At 32.2% G+C, this 16,331-nt stretch overlaps 2 pseudogenes; both read left to right on the top strand.

Moving 5' to 3' along the window:
• Window positions 1-3,998: 3,998 nt before the first annotated feature.
• On the top strand, window positions 3,999-9,182 carry LOC149539189 (protein GAMETE EXPRESSED 1-like; annotated as a pseudogene).
• Window positions 9,183-12,894: 3,712 nt separating this feature from the next.
• On the top strand, window positions 12,895-16,160 carry LOC149539190 (protein GAMETE EXPRESSED 1-like; annotated as a pseudogene).
• The last annotated feature ends 171 nt before the right edge of the window (window positions 16,161-16,331 follow it).

Below are 16,331 nucleotides of genomic sequence, written 5' to 3' on the forward strand. Positions count from 1 at the left end.
GCCCCACTTGAGTTGTGTTGGTAGTATTCTAAAGCTATTTCAGTAATAGAATGTTAGTTATAGAATGCTATTAAAATTTATCTCAAGAATATTATGTTCAATTTTATTAAAATAATGTTGAAAGTGACATACAATTTATAATTTTAGATATGAAGATATTGTGTGATTGTGATATAGATGTTATGATCAAGGTGTTGTGGCTTGGTAATGCTAAAGTCTATATTTTGTATTTTGTCTTTGATTTGGGACAACTAATTTTTATTATTAGGAGTTGATTCAAGATTTGACATGCTTAAGTGACTATTGGTTTGAGAATGGTTATAAATTTTTTTAAGCAGTGTATGATGCTTGGTCTCAATGTGCTTCATTTGTCTTTATTTTCTTTGTCATCTAGACTAGTGACATTAAAAATTACTCTTAAAGGGCTATTAGTATGTTATTGGGGGGAACTAGTCAACCCTCTCAATACATGCTAAGATTGAAGACAACAAGCTTTATCCATGCAAATGCTTTATGTATAAATGGAAGGCCAATTACACAATAACACAAGGGACGCAAGCATCCAAATTTATACCTATGGTATAATATTTTTTGTTGTAAGATATGATCAAAATAGAAGATGAAATAGAAATTGTCAGACCCTAGACATGATTAAGAACACAAAAGTATTGAAAAGGGATATTGATGTTAATACCTAGTTCATCAATTCAATGGTGACAATGACTAACTAGGTGACAAGAGCTAGCTTTGGCATTGTGGGCAGTAGAAAGCTTATATTTTTATATTTATGACGTATTGATATTATCATTGAGCATGTCTGTCAATTCTGGCTAGTGACGTTTTCATAATGACTATCACAACAACACAATTTGGGTATATGGTTAGTACTTGCAACATGTGTTGTAATGTAGCAGAGGGTAGATCTAAGAAATCAAGTATATCATACCTTGGTGATACAAATACTTCTTTGAATGTATCAAATTCATTGATTCAATAACTCTGACTAAACCTAAAAATTTAAAAGAAATCATGAAAGATAAAACCTTATGGAGTAGATGTTGTGATTTGCAACAATGTATGATTAAGGAGAAAAGATAGAAGACTTAACTAAAAATTGGTGCATGGGGATCTCTCCTTGAGAGAAAATTCATTTGATCAAAGCTCCAATAGGAGAAAAAGATAGGTATATGGAGGAAAACACCTTGAATTCTTAAAGGAGAATGAATCTTGAATACTTGAACTTGATAACTTGATGACTCTAAAACTTGATTTGCTTCCTTGCACTCGATAGCTTCAATACTTGTTTGTTGGAATACTTTGATAATAGTGGATGTGCTTGATTATTTTGATCGTGGCATAGATCTTCATATTAAATTTGGGCCAATCCTCAGGGACATGGCACCAATGGTGACTTATCCTAAGGAAAAATCATTAATGACATCATGTACCTGGGGAAACAAGTCAAGATTTTGTCATGGTTCCAAGAAACTAGGGTAGATGTGGGATTTCCAAGCACCTCTCATTTTAAGGTCCAAAAAAAACATGTATACCAAAAAGTAGGTACACTTCTATAAACTCTTATTCTCAAGAATATCTATGATGAAGGGAATCTCAAGAGGTATCTTATAGCACTCTATATATAACGTACAAAGGTGCAAATAGAAGTGTTGTGGCTTTCAAATGAACCTAGATATGCAACCCTTTCCAGGTGCACCGTGGAACAAGAGATTCAAAGATGAAAGCGAGAATTCTAGCATCCAAGAATCACAATGTAAATGCAATGCAAGGTGAAAGCCAAATGAAGAATGCAAATGCAAGCTAAACTAACAAGAAAGAAAGTATTACAAAGTGTCCTAGTTAAACTATGTGATCTAAGCTATAAGCATAAAGGAAATCTAAGTCAGTATGCCATAAAGCTACAATGCAAGATGAATGCCAAATGAGTGCTCCAAAATCACCAAGAAGACCTACAACATAACATTAGCATAACAGGCCTAGATTGAGAGAATGAGGAGAGATCCCTCCTTTTGAAGAAAAATGGACGGTTGAGATTAAAAGTCAAAAGAGGCATAATCAAGGGTGGGGATGATTCATGTGCACAAGCATCTCACCTAATCAAAATTAACATTGGAGATCAAAAAGGTGAGATGTGTGGAGGAGAATGAAGATTCCACCCACTGTGGAAAGTATGCACCTCATCTGAGACAAAAAGCCTTTTCTTTTATTTTTAAAATATGAATAATTCTTAATGGGTGCACATTTAGGATAAGTGGGACTTGGGTATTTTTATTCAATTAAAAGGCATCAAGTTCTTTTAGTTAAATAAAAGACTTAGGATAAAGTGGTCAAGCCATAGGTTATAATTGAATAAATATATTTTTGAGGATTTGATCAAAGATGAGTGATAGATAAATTATGCAAGATTGCGAAAGGGGGCTTATAGTCTAGATGACCATTTTTGGGTGATTACACAAATAGGCCTAGGAGGCCATAAATGAGGATAAAGGGCCCAGAAGATAGAATAAATTATTGGGTTGCAAGAAAAAAAAGAGGAGAGTACTTAGACATAAGGGATAATCTAGATATTAAGCAATATTCAAAGGATAGAGTACCCATATTTGAATTTAGGTATCTTTTAAGTCTCATATGAGGTCCTACTATTTAGAGGCATCCTTTAAGAACCATATGAGGTATCATTTATTTGAACTTAGGTATCCTTTAAGTTCCTTCTAATGTCCTACTAGAGAAAATACACTAAGATGTGCGCAAAATAATCCTTAAACATGCAAATTAGGTGATTGCAAGTTAGGATGGTATAATTGGTTTTCTTTCTCCAAATTTTAACCTCTTCCCTTCCATCATGTCTATTTTTATCCCTAATTGTGTGTAAGTAATTCTCTTTAGAACACCATTCACATCTTTGCCTTATCTTAGATCTAATTTCTTCTACAATATTGAATGTGATTCTTGCATTAGAGCATTATTAGTTTTTATTTCCCCCATCATAAGCTATATTTGTCTTATTCTTTGTCCATATTGGAGAAGAAATTTATGTGTTTTGTGCTAGTACTAAAAGCTTCTCTATGTTTATGAGTTGAATGCTCATCTTCTTTAAAATGTCTTAATAGGTGTTTGAATCTTGAACAATTTCCCCACTTTCTCAAGTCTCATATTTTGGCTCCCTCAAAACCTTCTTTTTGCTGAAATTTGACCACACTAGTTCATTTCATCAAAAGCACTTTCCACCAAAAGTTTTATTTCGAAAACAAATCCAAGTACAAAATGAGGCCCATGAAATGCTCTCTTGAAACCTTAATAATCCCCTAGATGATTGGTTTTAGGATAAGAATGGCCTTTGAAAGACTTTTACTCATATTCATTGTGCACCCAAAAGTTAGATGAAACTTCGTCGCCATTAAACTAATTCCTTGATCTTCCTCTACCTTTGATCATGATATAGCTCATGATATGCATAAACATAAATAGCCCCACTCAACATGCCCATGCTAATTGTCCATCTATGCACAATTATAAAATGTTTATTTCAAAACAAAAAATACTTAATTTTATTTGAAAAAAAAATCATTTATTTTTTATTGTAGAAAAGTGAACTAACTTCTTTTTAGTTTATATCAATTTCTTAGAATAACATTAACATAATACAAAATTAAAATCTAAAATTTCATTTATCAAGACATTAGAAATCTAAGAATAGCTAAAGTTCCAATATTTTTATTAATTAGAAGATAAAATAAGATAGAAGTTGATCTTTGGTTGGGCGATATAGCTATTCTTCAGGTGTTTGGCTATGTAATCTGGTGATGTATTATGTGTGCAGGCAGTTGTTTATTGTAAAGTTTGCATATTAATTTAAAAAATGAACTTAAACATAAATTAAAGTTTAATTTCAATAAAAACACTGAACTACAAATTGAAGGGTCGCCATTTTGCATCCATTCCAATCTCAATATCATATCCACTGAAACTATAAATAGAAGATGATCACAAGTAAGATAAGTGTTGATTTCTCCTGCTTGCACCACAAGCCAACTAATTTGAGAAGCCAAAAGGGTCACAAATCAAAATACAAAAAATATAGTTGAAAAACCCTATGTTAAACAAACATTAATTTTAAGGGAGGTGCCTTGGAAACAAAGAAATTGAAATCCAAAAACAAATAAAAGCGAGATGATCTTATAAATAGAGAGAAGTTTAAATAAGAATGAAATTTGGAAAATAGTTAATGAAGATTTCACTGGGCTAGCAAGAGAAAGAGTAATAAGCAGAGCTTTTGTCTCCTTGTTTCTTGTAATCTTGTTGGCTTCAAGATTTTGTTATGTTCATGGGTGGGGTTGGTTTTCTTCCTCAAAAGAAGAAGGAAAAGAAGAGAACAATGGCAGTGAATTTGACATTGAGGTGGTGGATAATGCAAAGGGAAAAGATCTAGTGAGGGAAGAAAAGTAGAGAGTGACTTTAACTGGGTTGTATCGGTAGCAAGCTTATGAGAAACTCTTCTCTGGTTACAAAAAGATAATGCAAGAGGAGAAAAATCGAAGCTAGCATGGCATATGACAGAGTGCTTTTACAAGGAGTTCGGTAGAGGCCCTCTTCCCTCTTGTTCTTCAAACACTCTTATCCTCCCCTACCTCAAGAATCTCAATGATGAACAACATAAGGTTTACCTTGCCTTCTTTATTAACACCAATGCCATGTGCCATCATTTGTAGTTGAGTATGCTTTTTCTCTCTACCCAATTGCTCTTATTAATTATATCACTGTTTTGATGCATTCCCATGGTAAAATTTGGCAATGGCATAGGGAAAAGTTCCAACAGTCATTTAAGTTAACTTTGTGCACGTAGATCTCCTAAATCTTAAGTTGAATTATGCCCAAAAAAATTGGTGTACCTGGTAAGTGACTTGAGAGCTTAAGGCTAAAGTTTCAATGTTTGGGCATTTATGGACTTCTCTATAGAGGTCGTGAATTGTGAAGTGGTCAAAAGTGTCATTTTAAAACACTTACCCAATATCCATTATGTTTACCCCTAATAGTCACTCACAAAAAAACACTAGTACTTGTGGTTAAATATCCCCATAGTTGTTGTGACATGTTCCAATACTGGTACACATATTGATCAATCACAAACCAAAAAAGCTAAAATTGATTGGGAGTATCAATGACAATCAAGAGTATATGTGATATAGTATTGGACTTCCTATTGATTATTGATATCTTCCCCTAAAAAAATTCTTTCTAATAAGAGTCCTTCCCAACTATTCTTATTATTCATATCACTATTTTACTATCTTCCAATGACAACATTTCCACTTTGAGTGGATATAAAAGATCCTAGCTGATAAGAGTCAAAACCCAAGCAGTTGTCTCACAACTCTAATGTATAGATGCATAAGTATAACCACACCCAAAAAGAAGCAAGAAGCATTAGCATTTTGGGTTACAGAGCAGTAGGTCCAAAAATAAGGGATCATAGATATTGGTGATCTTTAACTAATTTGTGCTCTTAGTATATGTTTTAACTTCTATTGTGAGAATACATGCATAACCCAGAAGACCTATAAGGAACTCTCTTATTTTCTCAACTATGTCTAACTAAATCTTGACATAAGTGTAAAATTTACATGAATTATAACAAGCTATCAATTTAGTATTGACCCAATCATAATCTCTCGAATAACAAGCATTGTTTCCTTAAGTATAAAATGGGTATTACTCTATTGCCCTCTTATGATCTTCAAATGGTTATTACCCTTTTACTATAATATGTTGATATTACCCTTTTGTTGTGATGTTCTCTTAAAATGAGTATTACCCTTTTGCTATGTTATGGTTTTGTTGAGTTAATATTATGGGACCAAGAGTTCAAAAGTTGCAACTTGAAAATAAGGTGAAAGTTTAGTTTTCTTTCTGTGCATCAGAATGATACCAATATTTATGATCCATGTTGAATGTGGTCTACCTCTTTTGATCCTAATAGGCTTTCAATCAATGTAATCTTAGAAATGTTGATTGGCTTAATAATTGAGATTTATTTAGTTTTAATATAACAACATGAAGATCAATGTAGTAATGCAATCTTAGGATTTCTAACAAGCTTAAGAATCGGGATCTATGTAGTTTTATCAATGATAATAGACTAAAGATTAATGAAGTCTTAGTACCTTCAATGCAAATCTATCTTATCTTTTGTTTATAAGGGAGATGTTGCAAGGTAGTGTTATCGTTACACTAATAGATAGACCTATTGATGCCCAATATAACTACTAGACTTGTAGAACATAGGAGGCGGTTAAGAAATGTCATTAATTTCCCTTGAGTGTTACCTGAGAAGAATTGAGGCTATGACCAAGCTTTGATACCACTTCTTACAAGTTAGAGTTGTCTTTACACCAAAAGACCAACTTGTCAATGTCTAATATAACTACTAGACTTATAGAATAATAGATAGTTAAGCCAAGTCACACATCCCAAAGGGAATGTTGGAGGTTAGTCCAAGAGAAGAGTAAGATATAGTAAGCCTTTCATTAAAAAACTTCTAATGTAGTAGGGATTCCACTATACTGGAACTTTTAAATTCTAACTACATAATTATTGTCAACTACACTAATAGATGTATATTCCTTTTTATATCTAGTAAAGATATATTTATGTCCCAAGAAAACTCTTGGCTATTTTACCGTAGTTTTGTTTAAAGATGCATCAATTGGAATAGTTGTCCTCAATCAAATGAAAACTTGCATAAAGACTACCCCTAGCTATTGTAAACACATGAAGTAACTTATTTTGCAATTGAGACAATACTGATATATTATTTGATAAAATTAGTCGAATGTGTATTTGGTTGCTTCTCATTTCTAAAAAAAATAGTTGTTATTTGTAGGAGCAATGTAATCAAGAAAGAAATGGAAAAGGTTGTGAATTGTTTGAATTCATCTTCTCATTGGGTTGTTGACAAACTAGGTAAAATAGAAGAACAATCAGATACTTTGTTAGAGTCTTCTGGTTAAATTCATGAATTGCTCATCTATATTGAGTCTCAGGCATTGGTGTTGGTGGAAAAATCAAAAGTTCTGAAAGATAAACTCATGAATGTTCTAGAGAAATCTAATGCCATTTTTGAGCTATCTCATCACATAATGGATACTCAATCCAAGTTGCAAGATCAACAGTTGTATATGCATAAAATAATTGATTATAGTGGCTAGTACAATGTCATCCAAATTAAATAACCTTCAAACTAAACTAGATGACATTGGCAACATACTGAACTTTTCATTAGATCAATAAAAACATTTACTGAGTAGACAAAGTCTTGCAATACAAAATTTTGATTCTCTCACTCAACATCAAGTTGAAGCATTCAAAGAAAGCAAGTAATTTGATTTTTCTAATCTATTGTTTGTCTAAAGAATGCTAACATTGGATTATAGATTTGTTTTAATAGTAATGTATCTCCAAATCCTTTTACAAGTGAAGAACTGTGATAGAATAATACATATTTCATATGGTATAAATAGATAGGATTTATCATTAGTAAACATAAGACAATGGTATTTGATTGTGCATAATATGCACTGTGAGACTTTATTGATTTTTTTTTGTCACCATTAGAATTGATTTCATGATTTTTTGTAATTTGACATTGCAATTTATCATTAGAACAACTTGTTGATTGTTCTTGAAAACAACAAATTGAATTCAGTTTATACCAAGAGGAACTTCAACAAACTCACACCCAACTAGCACACAGTTCATCTGCAATTTTGGCAGCTTAGGTTTCATTTCTTATATTTTCTTTGATAAGCCTTTAATGTGATGTGTGTAGTTTTCTTTTTTATTTCATAAGTTTCAGAGCCCTCTCAGTTTAGATGTCAAGATATGTATTATATCTTTGGGAGAATCATAGGAAAATTTGTATCTGGCTTCAATTGTTGTATGTGGTATTTAGGAGAACTTAAATATCATATATTAAGGTTTGATTTCTAGACTAAAAGTGTTAAATAGTCAATGTTGACTTACTTTTTTTAAGCTTAATTTTTCCCTTAGTATGTGATATTTAAGAATGATCATAATATCCGATCCAGTTTCAACACTTTGTCTAATGGGATTTACTTAGATCCTCAATTGAACCCATTTACTTTCACCCTTGAAGTTCATATCATTAGGTATAAGAAAAATATATTATAGTAGATTAGACAATTTTCAAAGCATAATTGTTAAAAATGACATATATTTTCAATTTGGTTGTAGGAAGCATTTGAATCAAAGAAAATAACCGAATTGATGACTCTTGATAAGTTGTTTTCTTTGAAAAATATTATCTTACTTGAGTCTCTAGCTGTGAAGACCATTGTTTTCTACTTAGTCATGTTGTGTGTATTGTTTTTTCTAATTAGTACAAAGCAAAGCAATAATATCAAAGGCACTTTGTACTTAGGTAGGTGAACAAAGAAACCTACTCTCCTAATGGATGAGTTTTGTTTGGTGAGTTGTGAAATGAAGTATAACAATGGTCCTTATTTGTAGGGCTTTGTACAACATTTTCTATTGAATTCTTCATAGTCTACATCAAAGGAAATGATCTTTCACAAGACTAGATTTCTTCAACAACATTCTATCTTAGGGCTTCATTCATGTGCATTTCTATTCTTTATCTCGCCATTTCAGTTATTAGATATAGGTATAACATCTTTTCTCTAGAACACAAAGCAACCTCCTACATTATCTTATTCAATGGGATACTTAGTGATAAGAAATTTTGATATGTAGGGACTATGAACGACTGAACTACATAATGTTCTTAGAAATACAAGAGAAGATGAAAATATTAGAGCCCTATTATAAGGAATTTAAGCTAATGGAGATTAATAGAACACTACAACACCATTTCATTGAAAGAATTCCTATATTTCATTGTAAGTGCCTTTTCTTTTAAGTTTTATTGTGAAAGAGATTTTGGTTTCTTGGACTTATTAGTCATGGACTTCAATAAAATTCTTTTGTTCTTCATGAAAATGAAGATAATTTTGAGATCTTTGGAATTTGTTTCAAGGAAAAGATATATAGTTGGGGAGTTGGGTGACAGGTCTTATGCATCATTTCTTAAGGCTCAATTGGAAGAAGAACTATCACGTATTGATGTTATCATATTATTATATTTATGACGTATTGATGTTATCATTGAGCATGTGTGTCAATTGTGACTAATGGCATTTTCATAATAACTATCACAACAACACAATTTGAGTAGATGGGTAGTACTTGCAACATGTGTTGCAATGTAGCAAAGGATATATCTAAGAAATCAAATATATCATACCTTGGTGATATAGATACTTCTTTGAATGTGTCAAATTCATTGATTCAATAACTCTAGCTAAACCTAAAAATTTAAAAGAAATCATGAAAGATAAAACCTTATGGAGTATATGTTGTGATTTGCAACAATGTTTGATTGAGGTGGAAAGATAGAAGACTTGACTAAAATTTGGTGGATGAGGATCTCTCCTTGATAGAAAAATCATTTGGTCAAACTCCAATGGGGGAAGAAGATAGATCTATGAAGGAAACACCTTGAATTCTTGAGGAGAATACTAGATCTTGAATGCTTGGACTTGATAACTTGATGATTCTTAAACTTGATTTTGCATCCTTGCACTCGATAACTTGAATACTTGATAGTTGGAATACTTTAATAATAATGGACGTGCTTGATCATTTTGATCATGGTTACATAAATGAGGAGAGATGAGATGGTTATATACATCTCACAACATTTTGGAGTTTAAGAATTAAGCAGGCTAACCTTGGGACTAGATTTCCAGCCAAAATCATGTCATAGATCTTTAGATTAAATTTGAGTCAATCCTTAGGGACATGGCACCAATGGTGACTTTTCCCAAGGAAAAGGTATTAATGAAATTGCGTACCTTGTTAAATGAGTCAAGATTTGGTCATGGTTCTAGGAAAATAGGGTAGATGTGGGATTTCCAAGCACCTCTCATTTTGAGGTCTAGAAAAAACTTGTATACCAAAAAGTAGGCACACTTCTATAAACTCTTATTCTCAAGAATACCCATGATGAAGGGAATCTCAAGAGGTAGCTTATAACACTCTATATATGACATAAAAAGGTGAAAATAGAAGTGTTGTGGCTTTCAAATGAACCTAGCTATGCAACCCTTGCAAGTTGCACCATAGAACGAGAGATCCAAAGATGAAAGCAAGAATTCTAGAATCCAAGAATCACAATGTAAATGAAATGCAAGATAAAAGCCAAATGAAGAATGCAAATGCAAGCTAAACTAACAAGAAAGAAAGTATTATAAAGCCTCCTAGTTAAACTCTATGATCTAAGTTATAACCAAAAAGGAAATCTAAGTTGGTACGCCATAAAGCTAAAATGCAAGCAAGAAGATGAAGATGCAAGATGAATGCCAAATGAGTGCTCCAAGTGCTCCAAAATCACCAAGAAAACTTTCCACATAACGTTCACATAATAGGCCTAGATTGAGAGAATGAGGAGAGAGCCCTCCTTTTAAAGAAAAATGGATAGTTGAGATTAAAAGTCAAGAGAGGCATAATCAAGGGTGGGGAATGCATCTTGAGTGATCCATGTGCACAAGCATCTCACCTAACAAAAATTAACAATGGAGTTCAAAAAGGTGAGAGATGTGTGGAGGAGAATGAAGATTCCACCCACCTTGGAAAGTGTGTACCTCATGTGAGACAAAAGGCCTTTTCTCTTTTTTTTTCAAATATGAATAATGCTTTATGTGTGCACACTTAGGATAAGTGGGACTTGGAAATTTTTATTTAATTAAAAGGAAGCAAGTTCTTTTAATTAAATAAAAGGCTTAGGATAAAGTGGTCAAACCATAGGTTGTAATCAAATAAATAGATTTTTGAGGATTTGATCAAAGATGAGTGATAGATAAATTATGAAAAATTGCTAGAAAGGGGGCTCATAGTCTAGATGACCATTTTTGGGTGATTACATAGATAGGCCCAGGAAGCCATAAATGAGGATATAGGGCCCAGATGATGGAATAAATTATTGGGTTGCAAGAAAAAAAGAGGGGAATACTTAGACATAAGGGATAATCTAGACATTAAGCAAGATTCAAAGGATAAAGTACCCATATTTGACTTTAGGTATCCTTTAAGTGGATTATGAGGTCCTACTATTTAGAGTCATTCTTTAAGTGCCATATGAGGTATCATTTATTTGAATTTGGGTATCCTTTAAGTTCCCTCTAATTTCCTACTAGAGAAAATACTATAAGATGTCCACAAAATAATCCTTAATTATACACACAAATTAGGTGATTGCAATTTAGGATAGTACAATTGGTTTTCTTTCTCCAAATTTTAACCTCCTCCCTTCCATCATGTCTATTTTTAGCCCTTATTTTGTGTAAGGAATTTTCTTTAGAACACCATTCACATCTTTGCCTTATCTTAGATCTAATTTCTTCTAGAATATGGAATGTGATTCTTTCATTGGAGCATCATTAGTTTTTATTTCCCCCATCATAAGCTATATTTTCTTTATTCTTTGTCCTTATTGAGAATACTTATCTCTGTCTTCTCTAAAGGAGAAGAAATTTATGTGTTTTGTGCTAGTACTAAAAGCCTCTCTATGTTTATGAGTTGAACACTTGTCATCTTTAAAATGTCTTAATAGGTGTCTTAATCTTGAACAATTACCCCACTTTCTCGAGTATCATATTTTGGCTCCCTTAAAACCTTATTTTTGCTGAAATTTGAACACACTAGTTCACTACATCAAATGCACTTTCCACCAAAAGTTCTATTTTCCAAAAAAATCCATGTACGAAACGAGGCCCATGAAATGCTCTCTTGAAACCTTTATAATCCCCTATATTATTGGTTCTAGGATAAGGATGGCCTTTGAAATACTTTTACTCATATTCATTGTGCACCCAAAAGTTACATGAAACTCCATCACCATTAAGCTAATTCCTTGATCTTCCTCTACCTTTGATCATGATACAACTCATGATATGCATAAACTCAAATAGCCCCACTAGACATGCCCATGCTAATTATCCATCTATGCACAATTATAATATCTTCATTTTAAAACAAAAAATACTTATTTTATTTGAAAAAAAAAAATCACTTATTATTTATGGTAGAAAAATGAACTAACTTTCTTTTAGTTTATCTCAATTTCTTATAATAACATTAACATAATACTAAATTAAAATCCAAAATTTCATTTATCAAAACATTAAAAATCTAAGAATAGCTAAAGTTCCAATAGTTTAATTAATTAGAAGACAAAATAAGATATAAGCTGATCTTTGGCTAGGCGAAATAGCTATTCTGCAGGTGTTTGGTTGTGTGATCTAGCGATGTATTGTTTGTGTAGGAAGTTGTCTATTGTAAAGTTTGCATATTAATTTTAAAAATGAACTTAAACATAAATTAAATTTTAATTTCAATAAAACATCCAACTATGAATTTGTGGGTGGTCATTTGGCATCCATTCTAGTCTCAATATCATATTCATTGAAGCTATAAATAGAAGATGATCATGATTAAGACGAGCATTAATTTCTCCTACTTGCACCACAAGCTAACTAATTTGAGAAGCCAAAATAGTAAAAAAATATATTACAACACAAAAAATATAAATGAAAAACCCTTTGTTAAACAAACATCAATTTCAAGGGAGGTGCCTTGTAAACAAAAAAATTGAAAGCCAAAAAAAACAAAAGAAAATTTGAGAGCAAGGTCCTTGTATGCAAATGAATTAAAAGCAAGATGATCTTATATATGGAGAGAATTTTAAATAAGAATTAAATTCTTAAGATAGGTAATTAAGATTTCATTGAGCTACTAAGAGCAATGAATAGAGCTTTTGTCTCCTTATTTCTTTTAATCTTGTTGGCTTCAAGATTTTGTTATGTTCATGGGTGGGGTTGGTTTTCTTCTTTGGAAGAAGAAGGAAAAGAAGAGAACAATAGCAATGAATTTGACATTGAGGCAATGGACAATGTAAAGGGAAAAGATCTGGTGAGGGAAGCAAAGGAGAGAGTGTCTTTACCCGGGTTATGCTGGCAACAAGCTTATAAGCATATTTTCCATAGCTGCAAAAAGATAATGCAAGCAGAGGAGAAGAAATCGAGGCTGGCATGGCATATGACGAAGTGCTTTCAGAAGGAGTCTAATAGGGGCCCTCTTACGTCTTGTTCTTCAAACACTCTTATCCTCCCCTAACTCAAGAAGCTCAATGACATTAAGCATAAGGTTTTCCTTGTCTTCTTCATTAACACTAATGCGATGTGCCATCATTTGCAATTGAGTATGGTTTTTCTGTTTACCTAATTTCTCGTATTAATTATATCATTTTTTTGATGCATTACCTTGCTAAAATTTTGTAGTGGCATAGGGAAAAATTCCATTAGTCATTTAAGTTAACTTTATGCACCTTGATCTCCTAAGTCTTAAGTTGAAGTATTCCAATTTTTTTTATGTACCTAGGTAGGTGACTCGAGAGCTTAAAACTAAAGTTTCAATGTTTGGGCATTTATGGATTTCTCTATAGAGGTCGTGAAATGGTCAAAACTGTCATTTTAAAACACTTACCCAATATCTGTTATATTCACCCCTAATAGTTGCTCACCAAAAAAACACCAGTACTTATGGTTAAATATCCCCATAGTTGTTATGACATGTTCCAATACTAGTACACAAATTGATCAATCACAAACCAAAAAAGATAAAAATGGTTGGGAGTATCTATGACAATCAGGATTATCTATGATATAGTATTGGACCTCCTATTGACTACTAGTCTCTTCCCCTAATCAATATCCTTTCTGATAAGAGTCCTACCTAACTATTCTTATTATGCATATCACTATTTTACTATCTTTCAATGCTAACATTTCCACTTCAAGTGGATATAAAAGATGCTAGCTAGTAAGAGTCAAACCCTAAGTAGTTGTTTCATAACTCTAATGTGTAGGTTCATAAGTATAACTACACCCAAAATCTCCTATTTGGTAAGACTTATTCAAACACCAAGAAGCATTAGTATTTTGGGTTACAAAGCAGTGGACCCAAAAATAGGGGATCATATATATTGGCGATCTTTAACAAATTTGTGCTCTTAGTATGTGTTTTAACTTCTATTATGAGAATTCATGCATATCCTAGATGACCTATAAGGAAATATCTTGTTTCCTCAACTAGGTCCTACTAAATCCTGACATAAGTGTATAATTTGTGTGAGTCATAACAAGCTATCAATTTAGTATTGACCTGACCATAATCTCTCGAATAACAAGCATTGCTTCCTTAAGTACAAAATGGGTATTACTCTATTGCCCTCATATGATCTTCAAACGGTTATTACCCTTTTACTATGACATGCTGATATTACCCTTTTGTTGTGATGTGCTCTTAAAATGAGTATTACCCTTTTTCCATGTTATGGTTTTGTTGAGTTAATATTATGGGAGCAAGAGTTCAAAGTTCGCAACTTGAAAATAAGGTGAAAGCTTAGTTTTCTTTCTCTACATCAGAATGATACCAGGATTTATGATCCATGTTGAATTTGGTATGCCTCTTCATATCCTAATAGGCTTTCAATCAATGCATTCTTAGGAATGCTAATTGGCTTAAGAATCGATATCTTTAAAATTTTAGTATAACAACATGAAGCTCAATGCAACAATGCAATCTTAGGATTGCTAATAGGCTTAAGAATCAAGATATATTTAGTTTTAGCAATGATAATAGGTCGAAGACTAATGCAGTCTTAGTATCCTTCATTGAAAGTGTATCTTATCTTTTTTTTATGAGGGAGATGGTGTAAGCTAGTGTTGTCATTACACCAAAAGATCAACATGTTGATGCCCAATGCAACTACTAGACTTCTAGAACATAGGAGGCAGTTAAGAAATGTCACGAATCCCAAAGGGGAATGTTGGTAGTTAGTCAAATAATTCCCCCTAAGTGTTACTAGAGAATATTTGAGGCTATGACCAAGATTTGATACCACTTCTTACAAGTTAGAGTTGTTGTTACACCAAAAGATCAACCTGTCAATGCCTAATATAACTACTAGACTTATAGAACATGATAGATAGTTAAGCCATGTCATAGATCCCAAAGGGAATGTTGGAGGTTAGTCCAACAGAAGAGTAACATATATTAAGCCTTTCATAAAGAAACTTCCAATGTAGTAGGGATTCCACTATACTGAAACTTTTAAATTCAAACTACATAAGCATTGTAAACTGCATAATAGATGTATATTCCTTTTTATATATAGTAAAGATATATTTATGTCCCAAGAAAAATCTTGGCTATTTTATGGTAGTTTTGTTTAAAGATGCACCACTTGGAATACATGTGCTCAGTCAAATTACAACTTGCATAAGGGCTACTCTTGTTGTAAACACATGAAGTAACTTGTTTTGCAATTGAAATAATACTAGTATATTATTTAATAATCAATCAAATGTGTATTTGGTTGCTTCTCATTTCTAACAAATTTAGTTTTTATTTGCAAGATCAATGCATTCAAGAAAGAAATGGAAAGGGTCATGAATGATTTGAAGCCATCTACTCATTGGGTTGTGGACAAACTAGGTAAAATAGAAGAACAATCATATACTTTGTTAGAGTCTTTTGTTCAAACCCATGAATCACTCATCTCTATTGAGTCTCAGGCATTGGTGCTGGTGGAAAAATCAAAAGATGTGAAAGATAAACTCATGAATGTTCTAGAGAAGTCTAATGCCATTTTTGAGCAATCTCATCACATAACAGATACTCGATCCAAGTTGCAAGATCAACAGTTGTATATGTAGAAAATAATAGATTCTAGCATGGTCAATCATGAAAAGTCCTATGCAAACTTAGGAGAAGGAATAGGGTTTCTTAAACAATTAACACAAAAAACTCAAATAGAAATAACTCAAGAGGCTAGTACTATATCCTCCAAATTAAATAACCTTCAAACTAAAGTAGATGACATCGGCAACGTAGTGAATCTTTCATTAAATCAAGATAAATAATTACTATGTGGACAAAGTCTTGCAATACAAAATCTTGATTCTCTCATTTAACATCAAGTTGAAGCATTCAAAAAAAAAGGGTAATTTGTTTTTTCTAGTCTATTGTTTGTCTAAAGAACATTAACATTGGATTATAGATTTTTTTAATAATAATGTAACTCTAAATCCTTTACAAGTGAAGAACTGTGGTAGAACAATACATATTTCATATGGTATAAGCAGATAGGATTTATCATTAGGTAAAAGAACACAATG

The sequence above is a fragment of the Cupressus sempervirens genome, chromosome 9 (assembly GCF_028749045.1).
Source record: "Cupressus sempervirens isolate cs-2001-9-10 chromosome 9, ASM2874904v1, whole genome shotgun sequence".
Classification (NCBI taxonomy): Eukaryota; Viridiplantae; Streptophyta; class Pinopsida; order Cupressales; family Cupressaceae; genus Cupressus; species Cupressus sempervirens.